We start from the raw sequence: 21557 nt of genomic DNA, 5'->3' as shown, positions 1-21557 counted from the left end.
AAACAAAAGTCTTTATTTTTTTTTTTAATGTTTATTTATTTGGTGGGGGGGGGGGGGCAGAGAGAGAGGAGGAGAATGAGAATTCCAAGCAGGTTCCATGCTGTGAGCACAGAACCTGACATGGGGCTCAAACTCATGAACCATGAGATCATGACTTGAAGTGAAATCAGGTGTTGGTTGCTTAACTGACTGAGCCACCTAGGTGCCCCAAATACCAAATTCTTTAAAAAAAGGAAACCAAGGGGCGCCTGGTTGGCTCAGTCGGTTAAAGGCCGACTTCGGCTCAGGTCACGATCTCGCGGTATGTGAGTTCAAGCCCCGCGTCGGGCTCTGTGCTGACTGCTCAGAGCCTGGAGCCTGTTTCAGATTCTGTGTCTCCCTCTCTCTCTGACCCTCTCCCGTTCATGCTCTGTCTCTCTCTGTCTCAAAAATAAATAAATTAAAAAAAAAAAAAAAGGAAACCAAGACTTGTTACTGTTCAACCAAAAGAAAGTAATAAATCTGGGGGAAGGAGATGACCGGAAAACATGGAAAGACTGTACAGAAAGAGGCAGAACGTGGCTAGAGATCCTCAGATCCTTCAATGCCTTTTGATATAAAAACATATAAGACTTAATATTTACTGTAGGAACGCAAAGTAGATCATTAAAAAATATTTTTTTAAGTTTTATTTAAGTAATGTCTATACCCAATGTGGCGTTCAAACTCATGCCCCTGAGATCAAAAGTCACATGCTCTTCTGACCGAGCCAGCCAGGTGTCTGGAAAAGTATATGATTTGTCACGAAGAATTAAGCTCTCAAAACAAGGCTGGGACAGGATGGCTCAGTCGGTTGAGCGTCCACCACTCGGTTTCAGCTCAGGTGATGATCTCACGGTTCGGGCGTTCAAGCCCCACATTGGGCTCCATGCTGACAGTGTGGAGCCTGCTTGGGATTCTGCCTCTCTCTCCCTGTCTCTCTTCCCCTCCCCACTCGTACTCTCTTTCTCTCTCAAAATAAATAAACTTAAAAAAACTAAAAAAAAAGAAAAAAAGACTGAGACAACGCAAAGAGAAAAGGCAGCCCAACAATCCAGAGACCACGTGAGGCTACACATCTTTAATACTTTATGCTCAGGCAGACAGATGAGGGTTGGGCCCTGAAACGCAGAGCGCTAAGTGTACAGAGAAAATTCCTTTCTAAATCCCTGTTGCAAAAGTCCATGTCACATGTTTCCCAACAAATAAGGATTACAGTTGAGCCTCCAACAGCACAGGGATTTGTGGCACGGTCAAAACCCTGCGTGTAACTTCTGACTCCCCAAATACTTAACTACTAATAGCCTACTGTTGACCGAAAGCCTTACCGATAACATAAGCAGCTGATTAACACGTATTTTGCTTCTGACATGTCCATCGACCTTGGGGAGTTCAGACATTTGAAAAATGGATGATGGCTGAAAGTTACAGAACTGAGCATTTGGAGGTCAAAGCGCTATGGAGATGAAAGCCGAGAAGGAGGCCGACCCTCAGCCAAAGGGGCTCACTTGGCAACTGTCATTTGAAGAAGTGACATTGGAATAATATTGTTATTACGAATCCTGCAGGAGGGACGCTGGCTTCTAAAGAAGAGAACCGTCAGGGTTGTCTCAGTGGAGGATGGGGAATGTGAGGGGGGATAAAAGCCAGAAAGAGGAGAGGAAATACAGCCAAAGCCATCACTTAGAAGCGAAATAAATGTGCCATCTCAAAAGTACCTGATTCTAAGTAAATTAGACAGTGAACAATAATGCAGCAGCAAACCTTTCTCTCTCATTGCAACCAGATAGTAAAAGAGAGAAACATGGGGCGCTTGGGTGGCTCAGTTGGTTGAGCATCTGACTCTTGATTTTGGCTCAGGTCATGATCTCATGGTTCCTGGGATGACGGGATGAGCCCCCCATCGAACTCTGTGCTGGCAGGGCAGAGCCTGCTTGAGATTCTCTCTCTCTCTCTTTCTCGCTCTCTCTCTCTCTCTACCCCTCCCCGTCTCGTGCTCTCTCTCTTCCTCTCTAAATAAATAAATAAACTTTTAAAAAGTAGAAAAAAAGAGTAACATCAGAGATATAGCAGATCAACCTATGGGAGAAACAGAGAAGCATTTGTAACATAGTATCCTTGGACAGATGACATCAGATATTTAGCTGATCAGAGACAGAATACTGATCTCATCCAAGAGGCTACATAGTAATAAGGGATTAAATTATCCTTAAAATGGTGACTGAAGTCCCCCAACATCAGCTCTTTCTACCATTGTGGTCACACGATACTGGTGGGTATTGCTATTTTTCCAGCCCCTGTGACCTTCAAAACTTTCTATCATCACATCCTTTGGAAGAAAATCTCTTAAGTGCAGCCACACTCACGAGGTCTGGCATTAAGCTCTGCCTCCTGGATGGGAGGGAGTATTGACGTGAATTACTGGAGATTTTCTGTACAGGAGATTTATCTCTTCTCCCTCATTTATCTGGTTATTTGTTTTTTGTCAGTATGGACTTGTGCATATGTATTTTATCCTTTGGGTTAGAATTCAATACTATATTACTGGGGGTTTTGCTCAAACTGTTACAGCTTTGGCCGCTGTGAGCTCTTTTAGGTTGGCTCTTTTAATACATTCCTCTTTCTGCTGTCCCCCTGCCTCCCCCCACATACAGTTTTTTTGAGCACGTCTTTACTTCCTGGCACTACAAAATGGTCCAGGCTCATCTTGTATGTATGTTAGGGCCCCAGCCCTAGAATCAGCCATATCTCCAAAGAGCCCTGGTTCCTTTTATTGGGAGAATGGTATTAGAAACCAAGATCTGGGCACTTAGATGCCACCTTCTTCTCCTTCTCCTTCTCCTTCTTCTTCCTCAAGTTTATTATTTATTTTGAGGGGGAAGGGCAGGGGAGGGGCAGAGAGAGGGAGAAAGAGTCCCAAGCAGGCTCTGTGCTGTCAGCACAGAGCCCAATACAGGGCTCAATCTCACCAATGGTGAGATCATGACCTAAGCCCAACTCAAGGGATGCTTAACTGACTGAGCTACCCAGGCACCCTTCAGGTGTCCTTTGATGAACAAAAGTTATCCATCAAAAATGTTATCAGTCTTGGGGGCACCTTAGTGGCTCAGTCAGTTGGGTGTCTGAGTCTTGATTGCGGCTCAGGTCATGATCACAGAGTCGTGGGATCGAGCTCAACTTTGGATTCTGATCTGAGTGTGGAGTCTGCTTAAGATTCTCTCTCCCTAGGGGCGCCTGGGTGGCTCAGTCGGTTGAGCAGCCGACTTCGGCTCAGGTCACGATCTCACAGTCCGTGAGTTTGAGCCCCGCGTCGGGCTCTGTGCTGACCGCTCAGAGCCTGGAGCCTGTTTCAGATTCTGTGTCTCCCTCTCTCTCTGACCCTCCCCCGTTCATGCTCTGTCTCTGTCTCAAAAATAAACGTTAAAAAAAAAATTTTTTTTTAAAAAGATTCTCTCTCCCTGCCTCTCTGCCCTTCTTCCCCCACACCTCATGTGCTCTCTCTCTTTCTATCTCTAAAATAAAAAAAAATAGAATGTTATCAGTTTTGGTGTGATGGCTGGGATTGAAAAAATAGGGGTGCCTGGCTGGCTCAGTTGGTGGAGCATCCGACCCTTGATCCCAGGGTCGTGAGTTCAAGCCCCACATTGGGCATGGAGCCTACTTAAATAAATAAATAAATAAATAAATAAATAAATAAATAAATAGATAAATAGATAAATAGATAAATAAATAAATAAATAAATAAATAAATAAATAAAATAAATGAATGAGTGTTTTCTCTTATGGCCCACATTTTTACTTTTGACGTCTTATTTTAAAATGTATTATTGGGGCACCTGAGTGGTTCAGTCGGTCGGGCATCCAACTCTTGATTTCAGCTCAGGCCACGATCTCACAGTTTCACGAGTTTGAGTCCTGCATGGGGTCTGTGCTGACAGTGTGGAGCCTGCTTGGGATTCTCCCTCTTTCTCTGCCCCTCCCCCACCCACACTCTCTCTGTCTCTCTCAAAATAAATAAACTTTATAAAAAATTTTAATGTATTATTTGTTTTGGAAAATATTATTTGGTGTGTTATTTTAAGACTCTTTCTTTTTGTTTATTTGTGAGAGAGAGAGAGAGAGAGAGAGAGAGAGAGAGAGAGAGAAACACAAGTGGGGCAAGGGCAGAGAGAGAGGAAGACAGAGTCTGAGGCAGGCTCCAGGCTCTGAGCTATCAGTGCAGAGTCCGAGGTGGGGCTCAAACTCACAAACCCTAAGATCATAACCTGAGCTGAAGTCCGTGTTTATCTGACTGAATCACCCAGGCACCCCTAAAAATTCTTTCTTTACTTCAAGGCCTGAAAGATATTCATCGACATTTTCTATGCAAGAAGGTAAGGTTTTGTTTTTGACATTCAAGTCTTTAATCCACCTTTAATTGATTTTTTATTTATGGTAAAAGCCAACCTCACCTTTTTTATAAATGGGTAACTGTGATATGATAAAAGCAGAGAGAGAGAGAGAGAGAACACGAGGGCACAAGAAAGGGCATGAACCTTTGTCCCTAGTTCCTGATACTGAGCTCCTAAATCTCTTGGAATTCCTGGGTGATAAGAAAGCCTCTTCCAAAGAGACCACACTTGATGGTAGCTTTGGGGTAGAGACTGGCCACCAGAAAAATCAAGGCATGACTAGAGGGTTGTAACTTCCAGTCCTATCCCCCAACTTCCAAGCAGGGAGGAGGGGCTGGAGACTGAGTTAATCACCAAGGGCCAATGATCATGCCTGCGTAATGGAACCTCTGTAGAAACCAATCAATGGGGTTTGGAGAACTTCCAGGTTGATGAACATGTACCAGGAAGGTAACCCACCCCAAGCCCATGGGGTCTGAAGATCCTATGCTTGGAACCTTCCAGACATCACCCCATGTACCTCTTCATCTGGCTATTCATTTGTATCCTTTATAACGTCCTTTTTAATAAACTGGGAATAGTAAGTAAAGGGTTTCCCTGAGTTCTATGAGCTGTACAACAAATTGTGTCCACACAAAAACCTGAACACGGATGTTTATAGCAGCTTTATTCATCATTGCTAAAACTCAGAAGCGACCAGACCAAGATGTCCTTCACTAGGTGAATAAAGAAACTGGTACATCCAGATAATGGAACATTATTGAGCTATCAAGCCACAAAAATACAGGGAGGAATCTTAGATGCATATTGCTAATCTTAAATGCATAAGAAGCAAATATGAAAAATCTACATACTGTATGATTCCAACTATATGACATTCCGGAAAAGCCAACACTATGGAGACAGTAGAAAGATCAGTGGTTGCGAGGAGTTCTGGGAGTGGGTGGGGGGTGGAGGGCAGGCTGAATAAGCGGAGGGCAGGGGATTTCTAGGACCAGAAGACTATTCTGTACAATACTGTAATGGTGGATACATGTCATTAGACATGTGTCAAACCCCACAGAATGTACAACACAAAGAATGAACCTTAATGTAAACCATGGTCTTTAGTTAATAATAATGTATCAGTATGGGCTCATCAACTATAACAGGTGTACCTCACTAAAGCAAGACTTTAATAGGGGAAAGGGTGGGAGGTGGAGAGAGGGTAATGGAAGATATGGGAACTCCATTCTTCCTGTCCACTATTCTGTAAACTTAAAATTGCTTTCAAAAAATAAATTATATTGAATAAATTAAGGTGTTTACTACAGAGAAAACTAAAACTCAAAACTTTAAAGAAATGGATCCTCTAGCAAGTTTAGAACAGATTCCCTTTCATCCTCAAATTAGCAGCATTAGAACTGATTACCCAGTTTCTTTAAAATAGTACTATCAAGGGGCGCCTGGGTGGCTCAGTCGGTTGAGCATCTGACTTCGGCTCAGGTCATGATCTCACAGCTCGTGAGTTCAAGCCCCGCGTCAGGCTCCGTGCTGACTGCTCGGAGCCTGGATCCTCCTTCAGATTCTGTGTCCCCCTCTCTCTCTGCCCCAACCCACTTGCATTCTGTCTCTGTCTCTCTCAAAAATAAATAAACATTTTTAAAAAATTTTTTAAATAGTACTATCAATAATTTAATTCCAGCATAGTCACCGTATGGTGTTATCTTAGTTTTGGGTGTCCAATATAGTGATTCAACAATTCCGTGTCACCAGGTGCTTATTGTTATGCCCAGAATTCATGATCCCCAAAGACCACCAGGGAGCCAAGTCCGATGCAAAAGCAAAGAGCCTTTATTCGAGCTAGCTCGAGCTCAATCCCCTACCTGCACCGAGGCAGCGGTGAGATACTGGAGAGGGTGCGTTTCAAAAGCACAAAGGTTTTATAGGGATCATGGCCTTAGCCAATTGGCTGGGGAAGGGTCGTGGCCTCAGCTGATTGGCTGGGGAAGGATAGACCAATGGCTGCCAAGGTGTGGTCCCAGATCAGCAATTATCAGCGTCACCTGGAACTTGTTAAAAATGCAAAGGTTGGGCCTGGTGGTCACAGACCTACTAAATCAGAAACTCTAGGGGTGGGGCTCAGCGATCTTGTTTGAACAGATCTTGTTTGAACTTGTTTGAACAAGTCTTCCAGGAGATTCTGATGCACCTGAAGTTTAAGAACCACTGTGTCTGAGGTTGTTTAACATGTTTGGCCTCAGTGTATACAGAACGTTTCTCACTGGTCACCTATTAACCATTGGCTGTCAGCCTTGCTGTGCTATATAAATACCTAGCACCAAACACCATCCCCAGAGACTCTGAATAATTGGTTTGGGGAGGGGTAAAATGCTCCCAGGTCATTCTAAGCCTGGACAGGGTTGAGGGCTCCTGCCTCTGGCCCCTACCTGAGAGAAGCCCTCCCTCTTCTACTCACACTTTCCACGCCTCTCATACTCCCCTTCCTCCCACCTTAGACTTCGGAAGAATGCATCAATGCATCAATCGGTAGCCTGCTTTCTTAGAAAACATAAGTTACTCAAGGGGAGGAGGCGTGGTCTGAGGTTTGAGCGGGAACCTCTTCCTGCGGCCATGTCAGGGACGTAGTCACTAGTTGGCCGGCCTAGGTCTGCTCTTTCACTTATCACAAGCGCCCTTGTTAATCCCCATCACCTATTTCACCCATCTCCCCACCTCCCCTCTGAAAACCATCAGTTTCTTCTCTACAGTTGAGAGTCTGTTTCTTGGTCTGTCTCTCTCTCTTTTTTCCCCTTTGCTTATTTGTTTTGTTTCTTAAATTCCACATATGAGTGAAATGATATCATATGTCTTTCTTTGACTGACTTATTTCACTTAGCATAATACGCTCTAGTTCCATCCGCGTTGTTGCAAATGGCAAGATTTCATTCTCTTTTATGGCTGAATAATATCCTATTGTGTATTTGTACTACATCTTCTTAATCCTTTCATCTATCAGTGGATACTTGAGCTGCTTCCATAACTTGGCTATTATAAATGATGCTGCTATAACCATATGGGTGCATGTATCCCTTTAAATTAGTGTTTTTGTATTCTGGGGGATAAATACCCAGTAGTGCTATTAATGGATCATAGGGTAGTTCTATTTTTAATTTTTTGAGGAAACTCTTTACTGTTTTCCTTAGTGGCTATACCAGTTTGCATTCCCACCAACAGTGCATGAGTGTTCTTTTTTTCCAAGTTCTTGCCAACACTTGTTGTTTTCTGTGTCATTAATTTTAGCCATTCTGATGAGTATGAGGTGATATCTCACTGCAGTTGTGACTTTCATTTCCCTGATGATGAGATGTTAAGCATCTTTTCATGTGTCTTTTGGCCATCTGGATGTCTTCTTCGGAGAAATGCCTTTTCATTTCTTCTGCCCATTTTTTAATTGGTTTATTTGGTTTTGGGGGTGTTGATTTGTATAAGTTCTCTTTAAGTTTTATTTATTTAAGCAATCTCTATACCCAACGTGAGGCTCAAACTCACGACCCCAAGATCAACAGTTGCATGCCCTTCCAACTGAGCTAGTCTTGTGCCCCTGTATAAGTTCTTTATATATTTTGGATACTAACCCTTTTTGGATATGTCATTTGCAAAAATCTTCTCCCATTTAGTTGGTTGCCTTTTAGTTTTGTTGACTGTTTCCTTTGCTGTGCAGAATCTTTTTATTTTGATGAAGTCCCAAATAGGTTATTTTTGCTTTTATTCCCCCGTCTCAGGAGACATATCTAGAAAAATGTTGCTATGGCTGACGTCAGAGACCTTTCTGGCTGTGTTATTTTCTAGGATTTTTATGGTTTCAGGTCTCAAATTTAAATTACTATCAGTAATTTACAAAATACTTTTATAGGTAACTAACATTCAATTTGGGGGGTAGGGAATGAGACCTAAATGTTTTGCTCTACTTATAGAAAATTCTGTACAAAAAAGTCCAAATTGAGGGGCGGTTGGTGGCTCAGTTGGGAGAGTGTGTGACTCTTGATCTTGAGGTGGTAAGTTTGAGCCCCATTTTGGGTGTAGGGATTACTTTAAAAATAAAAAAAAAAATTTTTGGTAATTTTTAAATTATTTATTTATTTATTTATTTATTTATTTATTTATTTTTGAGAGAGAGAGAACAAGCGGGGGAGTGACAGAAAGAGAGGGAGACACAGAATCTGAAGCAGGCTCCAGGCTCTGAGCTGTCAGCACAGAGCCCGACGTGGGGCTTGAACCCACAAACTGTTGAGATCATGACCTGAGCTGAAGTTGGATGCTCAACCCACTGAGCCACCCAGGTGCCCCCAAAATAAATTCTTTAAAAAAATCCAATTGAATCTAAAAATTATTAGATTAAGAGTTCAATTAAAAAACTAGATGCAGAACAATTCTGTTCTGTATACCAGTAGCAAACAATGAGAAAAAAAATTTTTTTAAGTTGCCATTTATACTAGCAACTGTTAACCTTAAAAATAAAACTGTCAGTTATCTTACCAGAAAAAAAATGAGTTTATTCAGGAATACCAGAGAATTGCAATTCAGGACATGTGGGAAATTTGCAACAGTCTATAAAACTGAAAATACTCTTGCTGTTATCTGGAAATGTCACTCCTAGATGCATACCCCGGAGAAACTCTCATACGTGTGCACAAAGCAACATATGAAAGATTTCACTGCCACGTCAGTTACACCAATATATATCTGGTAACCTGAAAAATGTTCTATCACTAAGGGACAAGATCATCTGTAGAAAATCTCTAAATAGAGCACTATAAATAAATATTAAAGAACCAGGACATAAAAGACAAGTAAAATATGTGTCAAAAATATAGCATTAAAGAAAGAGGGGAAAGAGCAGATTTATCTTAAATTTTTTTCCCAAAAACCAAAAGACATAGTGGAATGCAACAGTCTGCATTTTAACTGATATTGACTCCAAAAGGGAGAACCATACCATTCATGGGGGTACTGCAATATCGGGTTGGTTTGTAGAATAGATGGAGAGAGCCCCTATTCAATCTCTCTGTTCCAAAAACGCACATAATAATAATAATAATAATAATAATAATAAACTTGATGAAGTATCCTCAGGTACAGGTTTACAAGATACTAAATGATAAGAACACATACTATTCATGGGGCGCCTGGGTGGCTCAGTCGGTTGAGCATCCAACTTCAGCTCAGGTCATGATCTTGAAGTTGACAAGTTTGAGCCCCACATTGGGCTCTGTGCTGACAGCTCAGAGCCTGGAGCCTGCTTCGGATTCTGTGTCTCCCTCTCTCTCTGCCCCTCCCCCGCTCATGCTCTGTTTCTCTCTGTCACAAAAATAAAGATAAACATTTTTTAAAAAACCATTTTTTAAAGAACACATACTGTTCTTCATCTTGGGCCAAGAAACAAAGAAACAACCTACAATTAAGATTCCCAGCAGAACTCGCTTCCCAGCTGTCCCTTATAAAATTCCACATCCTCAACTCTTCCAAAAACCAGTCTCACCCCTCTATGAGAGAGCTTCTCCTGGCATACTTCTCCACAGTTCAGGAAATAAGGAAATTCTGTCCTCAAACTGAATTTTTCCCAGAGGTGAATGCCCTACTCCCAGATCCCAGGAGAGCCCTGTTCATTTGCGGATCCCTTTTCCTCCACGAATGGAGGCAGTGCCTCTTGCTGCCAGGAGGGGGCAGACGCAGCCTCCATCCTCTGAGCGAGCTTCCTGTTGCCAGGAAGCTGTCGACAGTTCAACTGCATTTTTCCTAACAGCCTCTTCAGGAGCTTCCTTCATAGCACAGGGCAGGCACTCGATGCATTACAGTGTCATGCCTTGTTCTACACGATAGGGATAAAATAAGTTATACAGACTCGATTTCTGACCTCAGGGAGTTTATATAGGGAAGGGGTCAAGTAGAGCAAGGGAGGGAATGAGTAGTGATATTAAAACTGGAAAAGGAAAACGGGCCTTGTTGGCTCTGTCAGTAGGTACAGATTTTAACCTAAGAGCAAAGGAGAAGCACTGAGGATTTTGAGCTGAGATCAGACTTTCCGTTTAGAAAGATCGCTCTGGTGGCGCCTGAGTGGCTCAGCCAGTTAAGCATCCAGCTCCATTCAGCTCATGATCTCACACAGTTCGTAAGTTTCAGCCCCCGCATTCGGATCTGTGCTGACAGCTCAGAGCGTGGAGCCTGCTTGGGATTCTGTGTCTACCTGTCTCTTTGCCCCTCCCCCCCCCCCCTCTCTCTCTCTCTCTCAAAAATAAAACATTTTTTTTAAAAATTAGAAAGATCAGGGGCACCTGGGTGGCTCAGTCGGTTGGGCGGCCGACTTCGGCTCAGGTCATGATCTCGCGGTCCGTGAGTTCGAGCCCTGCATCGGGCTCTGTGCTGACAGCTCAGAGCCTGGAGCCTGTTTCGGATTCTGTGTCTCCCTCTCTCTGACCCTCCCCCATGCATGCTCTGTCTCTCTCTATCTCAAAAATAAACGTTAAAAAAAAATTTTAAAAAATTAGAAAGATCACTCTGGCTATAATGTGGAGAATGGGTTATAAGGGGTTGAAGTCATGAGATGCTTGGGTGGCTCAGTCAGTTAGGCAACCAACTATTGATTTCTGCTCTGGTCATGATGTCGTGGTTCATGGGTTTGAGCCCCACATCGGGCTCTGCACTGGCAGTGCAGATCCTGTTTGGGATTCTCTCTCTCTCTCTGCCCCTCCCACACACACTCTCTCTCAGAATGAATAAATAAACTTAAAAAAAACACACACACACAAAAAGAGAGTTAAGTCAAAGCCAGGGAACCAGTTTGGGAATCTGTAGCAGAAATCCAGGGGTGAATGGCTTACACTAGGGTACTGAGAAGGAGAAAAGCATCTACTGACATCCAGAAGCTGGCCTGGGATTCACACCGAGACCTTGGTGGTCTCCTGTTGAACGTAATTTCAGAATATCAACATAAGACAAGGCCACTCTGTGATCATGGTGGATCAAGGCAAAACAAGTCCATCCCATACGTCTGAGCACAGAAAAAAGCTTGAACATCGTCCAGATAGCAAAAGTCCAAACTGCTCCCTGTCCTCGCTAATATGAGTGATGGTTTCTTTACCAATCATAAGTCAGTCTCATTCTATCCTTCCGTCCTTCTAGGTAAGACTTATTAAGATACCCAATAATAAATGATGTCACTTCCTGAAAACATCAAATCCAGAGTAAAGCCTCACTTGCTTAAAATCTCCCACAAATCACTTAGCACAAGCCCAAATCCTGCAGTAAATTCTTTCTAACACCCTCTTACTGAGACACCCCGTGATTCCCCACGGGGTGTGTTCTTCCTCGCTGCAACAAATAACCAACTTGCTCCGATACAAATACGTTCCCGGAAGTGTTTGGCCGGAGAGGATTTACTGCATATCAGCGGCAGGGATAATGACCACGTTCTGGCTTAGACAATCGAGTCAAAGAGGGCACGTCGGGGAAGGAACAGATTTGTAGGAAAAGATGATAAATTCCATTGCGGACAAGTTGAGCTGAGCTGTTTATGGGCCATCCCAGTGAAGATGTCTGATAGACAGTTAGATACCAGGGTGTGCAGTCCAGGAGATCTTGTGTTGGGATGAAGTGGGGGAGATGGCAGCATATATATGGTAAATGAGGCCCAAGGTGATGGGTAAGCTGGTTTATCTAGGCAGAGTCTAGCGAGGGAGAAAACAAGTGGACCCGGAACAGAACCCTGAGGAACGGGTAGGAATAGATAGTGAAAAAGGTCAAGAAGGAAGAGGAAACCCAGGGGGGTGCAGGGTCCCAGAAAGCAAAGGTAGGGAGCACTTCAGGAAGAGGGGGAGGTCACCAGTGTCAAATGCCACAGAGAGGTCAAGAAAGATGGAAGCATCTTCTGGGATTAAGTGAATGAGGTCAGTAGTGGCCTCCGTGGAGGGGCGGGTACAGGAGCTGGAGCGCAATGGGTTAAGGACAGAATGGGAGAAAAGGTCATCGCTGGAATGGGGACGGTGCAGTTTCAGAGATTCCTACTTTGTCTTTCCCACTGTGATAGCTTTTTTCCCCCAGCCCAAAGACCTGATGTGGTGGTAATGCGCTCCAACCCCAAGTATATCAACCCCGTTAAGCACCCGGGGACCAGGGAAACGATGAATGGAGTACCCAAAGCAAGCTCTTATTCTAGCCCCCGCTCCCCAAATCAATGGAATACACTGTCCTCAGATACAGGAGGTATCAGATGTTAAACTGATAAGAACAGATACCACACTTGAGCTTAGCCAAAAGATCAATTCCTACCCGTATCAACTCCCTATTATCCCAAACCTTCCTCCCTCAGGTCCACAAATACAGCATATGAGCCTGTCCTTATAACCTTCAACATTCTCGTCTCCTCTGAGACCAGGCTAATCCTCCCCGGTGTCACGCTTCTCCACAATCCAGTAATTCTGTCATCAAATTGGGACTGTTTCTCCATGGAAGCTAGTAATTCCTGGCAAAGCGGTAGTTATTTGTATATCCACCTCCGTTAAGCGAGGCAGTGCCTCTTGTAGCCAGGTGAGGGCAGAGTTGCTCCCTGAGCAAACCCTCCCGGACCTCAGTAAGCAAGGAGCACCTGTGATATGTAGGGCAATGAATTGGGGCTGGAAAAAGGTCATTCGAAATTTATGGAGATAAACTGATATATACTGAGTCCTACTTAGTGTCTTGCATTCTGCCAGGCAACAGGGATACAATGATGATTTTCACGGGCATGATCTTGAATTAAAAAGAGTTATAGTGGGAGGCAAGGTGAATCAGGCTTGGGGAGGGAGTGGTGGTTAAAAAAAAAAAAAGCTGGCAAGGAAAGCAGGGGTCTTAACGGCTATACTGATGGGTCCTAAAGACGATGGAAAGGCACTGAAGTTTTATGAGCTGAGAAGTGAGACTTGATCATAATTTTTTATTTGGAAAAATCACTCTGGCTGCAAGGGGGAGAATGGATTGATTAGAAGGGAGGAAACCAGACCCAGGGAGCAGGTTAAATTTTTTGTAAAAACCTCAGGGTGAATGGCTTGAATTAGGGTAGCAGAAGTGGGGGGCATGGACAATTGGGTGGAATGAATAGTGAGGTGAAGTCCATTTTGGAAAAGTTGAGGAGTCTGGGGACCAACCAAGTGATAACGTTCATCCAGAAGGCAACTGGAATTACCGCTGTGAAGCTCAGGAAAAAGAGCCTGGGCTGGAGTCATAGGCATAATGCTGGTCATTAAAATCATGGGAGTGAATAAGGTGGCCCAGGCAGAGTGAGAAAAATAAAATCATGGGAGTGAATAAGGTGGCCCAGGCAGAGTGAGAAAAATAGCTGGGTGTGGCACCCAACTGGGGGTACATTACTGTTTAAGGAATGGCTACACTATCTACTTCAAGAGATCACTAAGACTGTTGCATCCACACGACTCCTGAAACAGAATGCTATGGGGACCAGTGACAGTCACAACAAACTTTATTACAATGAGAGGCAAGGCTGACCGATCAGGACCAACACTCTTGATAAGAGTGCGCCCGGAACAGCCGGGGTACAGAGTTTTTATAACCGATCACATCGTTTTATCATCACCTTGGAACAGAACAAAGAAAGTTTCCAGATGAGTCAGAAACAGTTGCCTAACGAGGTGTTTATTTTAGACTTTCTGCCTCTAAGTTGCAACCAGTGGATCCCCTTGACCCTGCCTCTGATGCTCTTTTCTTTGGACTTTTGTTTCCTTAATTGGTGAAGCCTAATTTACAAGAGTATGAGGCATAGTTTTCAAGAATAAAGCAAGGCTGTTATCTCTTAACCTTCAGTATCAACACAAAGCTGTTATTTTTCAAGCTAATCGTTAGCCCTATACTACAATTTAACCCTTACAAGACATTATGAGAAATGTCAACAGTGGGAGAGGACAGGGTCTCAAGAACTGTGGGAACACAGTGTTTCAGGACATAGGGAATGGATCAACTGGGTAGTGTTGCCGAGAGGTCAAGAAAGCGACTGAAAATAGTCTTGAGAAAGCACAGTGGACATGGCATATACAAATCAGCCAGGGAGTTTGTCAACATGAAAATTCTGATTCATTTGGTCTGTGGAAAGACCTGGGATTCAGGGGCACCTGGGTGGCTCAGCAGGTAGAGCACGCAGCTCTTGATCCCAGGGTCCGTGACTTTGAACCCCACGCTGGACAGTGGAGCCTACTTTATATATAACCTGTATATGTATACGCCCTGCTACAAGCCAAGCTCCTAGCGACATCGGACGGGAAAAACCGTCGCTCGGGAAAAATCAGACCCTGTCAGAAGATCCAAGCGGAGCAGGAGCACTGAGGGCCTGATTCACATTCCCAAAATGGCTCCGTACAAAAGGCCTTCCGCTCCCGGTACCCCACAGCCGCCCTCTACGCAGGGACCCTGCGCACCAGGCCTGCAGAGGCGCGCCGGGAGGCAGGCGTGTAACCGGGATGACGCCGGTCGAGACTTCACGATGAGGTCCAGGGGGAACCTCACGGGGAGGCGGAGCCTGCACACCAGTTTAGGGTGTGTGTGGGTAAGGGGGGGGCACAGGGAGTGGTGTGGGAGCAGGCGGTCGTGACCGGGACGGAGCGTCTCCCAAGATCGTTGCAAAGCCGGGATCTCTGCGTTCTCGTCCTAGAGAGCCGGCGGTACGGACCCCGCTGCAATGAGCGCCAGCGCGACTCCCTGAGTCGCATGCGCGTCTTTTTTCGCGCCACAGAGGCTGAGTGTGCGCACTGTACTCCCGCCTTCCCAGGAATTCCCTACCCACAACTGCCCAGGCTCGCGCGCTGTCTCCATATGCGCGTGCGCCCGCCATAGTCCCGCCCATAAATCCCGTGGGCCTCTGCGAGGTGGTATTTAAGTATCTCGCTGCGGCCCGTCTGCCTCATTTTTTTTTCACGGTGTCGGGTAAGTGTGTGGGTTGTTTACTTTATCCTTTTTAAAAGGTGAAGCGAGGGAAAAATAAAAAGTGAGCGTGGCTTGCCTGAGCACTAATACATTGCATTTATTGGTTGGTGGGGGAGGGGTAAGAGCTCGGCCACGGCCTTGAGGCCACGAAGCAGCCGCGGCGCTTTGTGAAGGACAAGATGGCGATGGCGGGCCGTGCCGGCGGCCCTCTCTGTGATGAGAACCTTTTCACAGACCTGTACTGAGCTCCGTGAGGATAAGAAACTCTGAAGAGACGGGCCTTGCACAGCCGAGATGCGACACAGTCGTAGCTCCGGCGGACAAAACGATTGTGAAAAAGCCGGTGTTGATTTAATGTCTTCTTGTCTGCAGGGTTCAGGCGCACGTCTGAACGCTAGAATGGAAAAGAGCCGACCTGTTAGGGTAAGTGGGTGGCCCTCTTTTACCCCCTCTTCCTCCGTTGTCGAGTGTACGGGGGCCCCGTGGGAAGTGCTACGGGGATGATACTAAGGATTGAACTCTCTCTTTCTGATGGAGTAGTGGAGAAAGCCTAAGAGTTCTGAGTAGCACCAGCCCGCAGCGAATGTTCGGGTGTTTGCGCGGAGGTAAGAAGACCGACTGCAAAGTATGAAACTAAGTGAGAGGTGCCCCCCCCCTTTTTTTTTTCCTTCCAGATGTGGTTCAGCTCAAAAGACCTTCCGGGTTGGAGGATGGGACAAGACCTATCCCTGCAAAGTAAGCTTCCAGTGATGCTCCAGGTGGGTATGCAGTGATTTACCGCAGTTAAAGGTGGGCACTGTGTCTAGATGGGGTTTGTTCTTGTTCAGATTATGCTGGCCACTCTGTGATGAACATAAAAAAGACAAGCATATGGCTGATCTTAAAAGTGATGTCATCTTCCTGCTGAGAAGTGGACCAAGAGTATTCAAGGACCTATGAATGGCTATTTTTAGGTACATATAATGCCTTCTTTTCTGTTTCCAGCGTCTCCTCCCCAGGCCTGAGGAATCCAGCTGCCTCCAAGGGTGAAGACAGGTAATTTTTTGACCAAATGAGGGGATTGGGGTGTCCTCTCCTGTTTGGCCTACAACCAGGAGAGCAAAGTGAGCAGTTTTGCCTTTTTGCTTCTTGCAGCTTATTCCTCTTAGAATGACTTTCCTGTGGAGGGAGAGAGCAACCCAACAGTACAGTTAATTCTTGAGATGGTGTGCTCTCCCTCACCCATATGTCACTGTCAGATGATTTGAATAGATATGCTGATCCTCTGTGAGGTACAACAATTAATAGCATGTTAGAGTTCTGATGGCAGTTTCTATTAATAAAGAAAGTTTGTTCTAGCCTAGTATTTCTTGATAACCATCTGGTCTCCTTTTGCAGGTCGTCCTGATGGTGGTAATATGTTGATTTACCTTATGGTGAGTAGCTTCTCCCAATACTGTTATTTTGTTAGCATATATGTGAACCCATCAAAGGGTGATTTTTTTTTTTTTTTTTTCCATCGTGTGGTTTTTATTTGTCTTGTCGTTGTGACTAAAGACTTGATCAGCCCGTATAGCTTTCTGGTTCTTTTTCCTTGTAGTGATGTTTCTTGATCTGTTTCTCTAGATGCCCACTGATGTGCTCAGGGTCGAACTCGTGGAAAGAGTTAAGGACGGTGAGTACTTGTAACCTTGCTGATTACAGCTTGCCCCAGAGTATAATGCCAATGAAGAGAGCAAGCATCCTGTCTTACCCCTGTTCTAGCCCCAGAGCCAGTAATGGTGAACCCACTGGGGCTAACTGGGTGAGAGGATGAGAATTTGTTCCATAAGGAACTGTCTGAGGTACAGCGTATCCCTGTCAATAGTATTTGCTTGGGTTTTCTTCACTTAAACCCATTAATTACATAGCTAGAATAGCTTTGGCTGTTTTAGATACTTGCTTGGCTAATTACATGATCTTCTTCAGGAGCAGCTTGTTCGTGTATACTACCAAAAGGCCTCCAGAGTTAACAGGTTAGTTGGTTAATGTCTGTGGTTCATGCCACCAAATAGGCAAGTTTCCATGATGAATAAAACTAGCTCACTATGACTCCAGAATGAAAACATGTGAACACCTGAGAAACTGGAAAAAGTAGGAATGGGGGGGGATGCCACGTGGAAGGACTTTTCATTACCCACAGCTTTGTCTTTCTCTAGGTATGGTTATCCATAACCTGCTCATTTGCTCAGAGGTGAGTAGTTTCCATACGTGATACCTGAAGCATATTGGGTACAAAAAAAACACCCTTTGGGGCCTAAACACATGATGACTTACATGGAATCTCGTTCGGCTGATAACTTGCTGTTGAGATTGGAAATCTGATTTTCCTAGAAATGATGGTTTTAAAGGGGAACGATTTATTGCTGAAGGTAAGCATTACTGACTCCAGTCTGGTTTGTTTCAGGTTCAGCACCTTCTCTGGAGCCCAAGAATGATTTGAGGTAAATGCCTTTGTAATGCTGTCATTTATAGCCATTATGTAAAGTTTACTAGGTGTTTTTAACGGGGAGGGGGCGACACTTTGGGTAGCTCTTCGAAGAAGACATTACTGACTTAATTCAGTCTTGTCTGTGGACACCCTGAACCATCTGTGACAAGCTCCCACTCACCAGTGATGAATGCAATACCGCCCCAGTCTGAACACTGTGACTGAAAGGTATTTTCTGAGCTGTGAGCTTATCTTAGAGTAAGAAGTGGTAAGTTGGCTGGTGGTTTCTATGTAAAATGTGCATGCAGAATACTACATAACCTTTATAACTGTGCCTTCCCTCTAAGCAATAGGGACCCAGGGGGATGACTGAGAGGCCTATAATTCCCAATCATTCTTTTACAGGTACCCTCAGCCATTTCTCTGCTCAGCTCCAGCCTGAAGTCAGGTGGGTAAACCTAGATACTAGATGGTCCAAATTAAAACTTCCCAGTGAAGAAACAGTCACATGTCTTACTTCCTGTTCTAGTCCCAGAGCCTGTAAAGGTGAACCCACTGGGACTGGCTGGGGGAAAAGAGGAAGCTTGTTCCAGAAGGAACAGTCTGAGGGATTACAAGAGATTTCTAAAGATGGGAAAGGGAAGGAAAGTCACTTTGACGTAGAGTTTTTTTTGTTTGTTTGTTTTTTTCAGGTCTGAAGAAGGAACAAGGCATAGATAATGGGTAGGTATTTGTCCAAATATTGGTGTTTATTTAATGTTTATTTTTGAGAGAGACCACATGTGAGTGGGGGAGGGGCAGAGAAAGATGGAGACACAGAATCTGAAGCAGGCTAACAGAAAAACAAAAGTATACCTGAAAGTAGGTATGCTAGGGGTTTTTTTTGTTTTGTTTTTTTTAGAAAGCAAGTAGGGGAAGTGGGGCAGAGGGAAAGAAAATCTTAAGCAGGCTCCATACTGAGTGTGGAGCCCACGTGGGGCTTACCCACATGACCAGAGCCTAAATCAAGAATCATGTTCAACCAACCGAGCTATTGATGCTTTCCAGTGTGAACTAGTTTAAAGGGTAGTCCCTTGTAAACTCAGTGTAGTACATACATTCTTCTTGTCTACCAAGAAAATGCACTTTATTCTGTACAGGAATTCAGTTCTTTATCAAAAGGGAATTTTCAAGTCCTGTTTTTGTACAACCTAGTTATTGCAATTAACATAATTGTTTAACCCTTTCTAAATAAAGGTTTAACCTTCATTGTGACTTGTGCATGTAGCCGGATAGAAGGAAATAATCCTGGGGAAGTTGGCAGTATCCAATTTAATGTGGCATTTTGCCTGATGGTATCTAGCTCAGGGAAGCATTGTTCAAGGAGCCTTCTGAGATCTTCCTTCCCCCAATACATGCCTCACTGCATGAAAAGTTTCCTGGCTTTGGGTGATCCTTAGCTCTGCCTTAACTTTGGCAGGCTTGGTTCATAAGGCACAAAGAGCCATAAGGCATAATCACCATTAAGGACCACTCAGACTCAAAATGTTGGCTGTCAGATTTTGGTATTTCACTGCCCTTTTTCTGCATATAAAATTCCCAACATTTCAGTGGAGTCTGCTTTCTGTAGGATCAGGCCAGTAGTCCCTGAATTTCTGTTCCTCTAATGAGTTTCTGGGTCTCTACATTCTTCCCTTTATCTGGAATTGTCCTGGTTCTTGTAGGTAACTCAGGGTGCCACTCAAAAGTCCCTGCTAGGGGGTACCTGGCTGGCTCAGAGCATGCAACTCTTGATCTCAGGATCCTGAGTTTCAACCCCGTGTTTGGGCAGAGCCTACTTCTAAAGTTTTTTTTTATTTTTCAGACAGGGAGACAGAATCCCAAGTAGACCTCATGCTGTCCAGTGCAGAGCCCAACGCAGGACTTGAACTCTGAAACTGAGATAACCTGAGCTGGATTCAATGGTTCGACATATAACAGACTGAGCCAATGAGGTGCCCCTAAAAAAATTTTTCTTAAGTCAATGCTAAAAGGGTTACTTTGGCCAATTATTGTGTTTATCCTGTTGGTGTAAATATAACTTGATGAGAATAACCCTGCTTGTGTCTGTCTTCCATTTGTTCTTTCCATGGGAAACCAGAACTTCTGTTCACTTAGGACATCTGGTAGGAATGCTCAGTGAACACCTGAATTGACATCAAACATCCATCTTTCCATCTACATGTGCCATTGTTTCTGAGCATAAATTTAGCAAGTGGCGTTAAGGACATGAATGAGTACTTGAAAATTTACAGTCTCATTCAGATGGATTGTCGCCTCACACATACCTAATGTTTTCAAGTCTGCTTTTTAATTGGCCCTGGGCAAGCCAGCTTTAGGGGTGGGCAGTCAAGCCCACAAACCTATGGCGCTGTTGGGGAGCGGATAGTTATACTTATGTATAAGTGGGATGCAAATAGGTTGCATAAGAAAAGAGACAAGGACCAACTTTTAAAGTTGGTGGGGAAAAAAAAAAAGCCTGGGAGGAACACAGGAGAAACAGTGAGCTACCACAAGCAGTGAGAATCTGCAGTGCTGACCAGGAAACATCAGATCACTTGTGTCAAAGCCACTAAGGTCAGGTGGACTTGAAACAAAACAGCAAGCGTTTAGCTTTTACTACAGACCAGCCACTATGCACACGACCTCTCACCCCAGTACTTACTGTGGGAGGTCTTTGCCAGAAGTATCCTTGGATAAAGGGGAACTAGCAAAGAAGCGACTTGTCCCTGTCACAGAATACCAGGGGAGGAGAGGGTTCCTATTCAAGGTCCTAGGTACTTAGCCATCAGGCCGGGTGCTATCTCTAGGAGTCTGGAGGCTGCTTCTACTCTAACCCAGCCGAGGGATTCAGCAAGGAGACGATGGAACCAAAGTTAGATCTAGGCTGGTACAGGGGCCAGAAGGTATTCACTGGAAGAGTCTGGTTGACAGTGAAGCCTTCCAGGAATACTATTCTCACCATTTGGCAAATGAATTCAAATTAAGATCCAAGTCAATGGCTACTCTGGCTAAAAGATGAGATAACAGACAATATGGAGGAACGGGGGAGAGGGCTGGAATGATTGAGGCCTGGCTCCTCGAGTTCCTGATGCTTCAGACCACCTTTCCCCTGAGCTTCAGGTACATCCACTTGCCCCTTGACCTCCTTCCCTGATCTATCTAACTGGACACAGTCCCTGGAGTCCCTGTCCTGCCCAGGTCTGCTCCCCTCTGACACAACACCCCGTCTCCCCACCTCCATGAATGGTCACAGCACTGAGCAGCTGCTCTGTCCCAAACCTAGCAGTGTACTGATCACAAGAGCCATGGCCTTGCTTTTGCGGTTGTTGATTGCTGTTTAGTTACATTCTTACAGGAGGGAGGGAAAGGGAAAATAGGACAGTGAGTGCATAAGATAGTTTGAAGTAACAGTGGTTTTCAAGCAGCAGTGACTTCATCCCCCGGAAAAAATTTAACAATCCCTGGAAACGTTTTTGGTTGTTACAACTTTGGGGATGGTATACTGGCATCCAGTGGGGAGACCCTACGATGCACAGGCCAGCTCCCTCTCCACCACTCCAATGAATCATACAGCCCAAAATGTCAACAGTGCTAAGTTGAAGACACCCTGAGATCTGTGAGAAATGCCAGCAGGGAACAAGAATCCGTGATTTGGTAAGAAGGTGGTCAGGGAAAGCGTCTCTGAGGAGGTGACATTTGAGCTAAGATGGGGAGTTCCGGAGGCTAAGGAA

General features: G+C 44.6%; 1 long non-coding RNA gene, 8 other non-coding genes and 1 pseudogene across 10 annotated transcripts; 9 read left to right on the top strand and 1 right to left on the bottom strand.

The window, feature by feature from the left end:
* Positions 1–12532: 12532 nt before the first annotated feature.
* Positions 12533–12710, bottom strand: LOC122201569 (annotated as a pseudogene).
* Positions 12711–15337: 2627 nt separating this feature from the next.
* On the top strand, positions 15338–19878 carry LOC122200791. Of its 2 annotated transcripts, XR_006193934.1 has the most exons (12): positions 15338–15356; positions 15729–15779; positions 16031–16114; positions 16341–16391; positions 16734–16771; positions 16962–17010; positions 17304–17350; positions 17534–17568; positions 17782–17818; positions 18211–18253; positions 18498–18528; positions 19649–19878. It is a non-coding gene; the product is annotated as an uncharacterized LOC122200791 (long non-coding RNA). The 2 variants fall into 2 exon arrangements; XR_006193933.1 differs by lacking the exon at positions 15338–15356 and having other exon boundaries at positions 15374–15779.
* LOC122201522 lies at positions 15849–15924 on the top strand. Its single transcript, XR_006194222.1, has one exon. It is a non-coding gene; the product is annotated as a small nucleolar RNA SNORD26 (small nucleolar RNA).
* Positions 16196–16268, top strand: LOC122201521. Its single transcript, XR_006194221.1, has one exon. It is a non-coding gene; the product is annotated as a small nucleolar RNA SNORD27 (small nucleolar RNA).
* LOC122201520 lies at positions 16590–16664 on the top strand. The gene has a single exon (XR_006194220.1). It is a non-coding gene; the product is annotated as a small nucleolar RNA SNORD28 (small nucleolar RNA).
* LOC122201527 lies at positions 17057–17183 on the top strand. Its single transcript, XR_006194226.1, has one exon. It is a non-coding gene; the product is annotated as a small nucleolar RNA SNORD22 (small nucleolar RNA).
* Positions 17395–17460, top strand: LOC122201519. The gene has a single exon (XR_006194219.1). It is a non-coding gene; the product is annotated as a small nucleolar RNA SNORD29 (small nucleolar RNA).
* Positions 17636–17704, top strand: LOC122201524. Its single transcript, XR_006194223.1, has one exon. It is a non-coding gene; the product is annotated as a small nucleolar RNA SNORD30 (small nucleolar RNA).
* Positions 17982–18050, top strand: LOC122201525. Its single transcript, XR_006194224.1, has one exon. It is a non-coding gene; the product is annotated as a small nucleolar RNA SNORD31 (small nucleolar RNA).
* LOC122201526 lies at positions 18293–18417 on the top strand. Its single transcript, XR_006194225.1, has one exon. It is a non-coding gene; the product is annotated as a small nucleolar RNA SNORD22 (small nucleolar RNA).
* Positions 19879–21557: the final 1679 nt, after the last annotated feature.

The sequence above is a fragment of the Panthera leo genome, chromosome D1 (assembly GCF_018350215.1).
Source record: "Panthera leo isolate Ple1 chromosome D1, P.leo_Ple1_pat1.1, whole genome shotgun sequence".
NCBI lineage: Eukaryota > Metazoa > Chordata > Mammalia > Carnivora > Felidae > Panthera > Panthera leo.
This window is presented reverse-complemented; position numbering and strand designations above follow the sequence as displayed.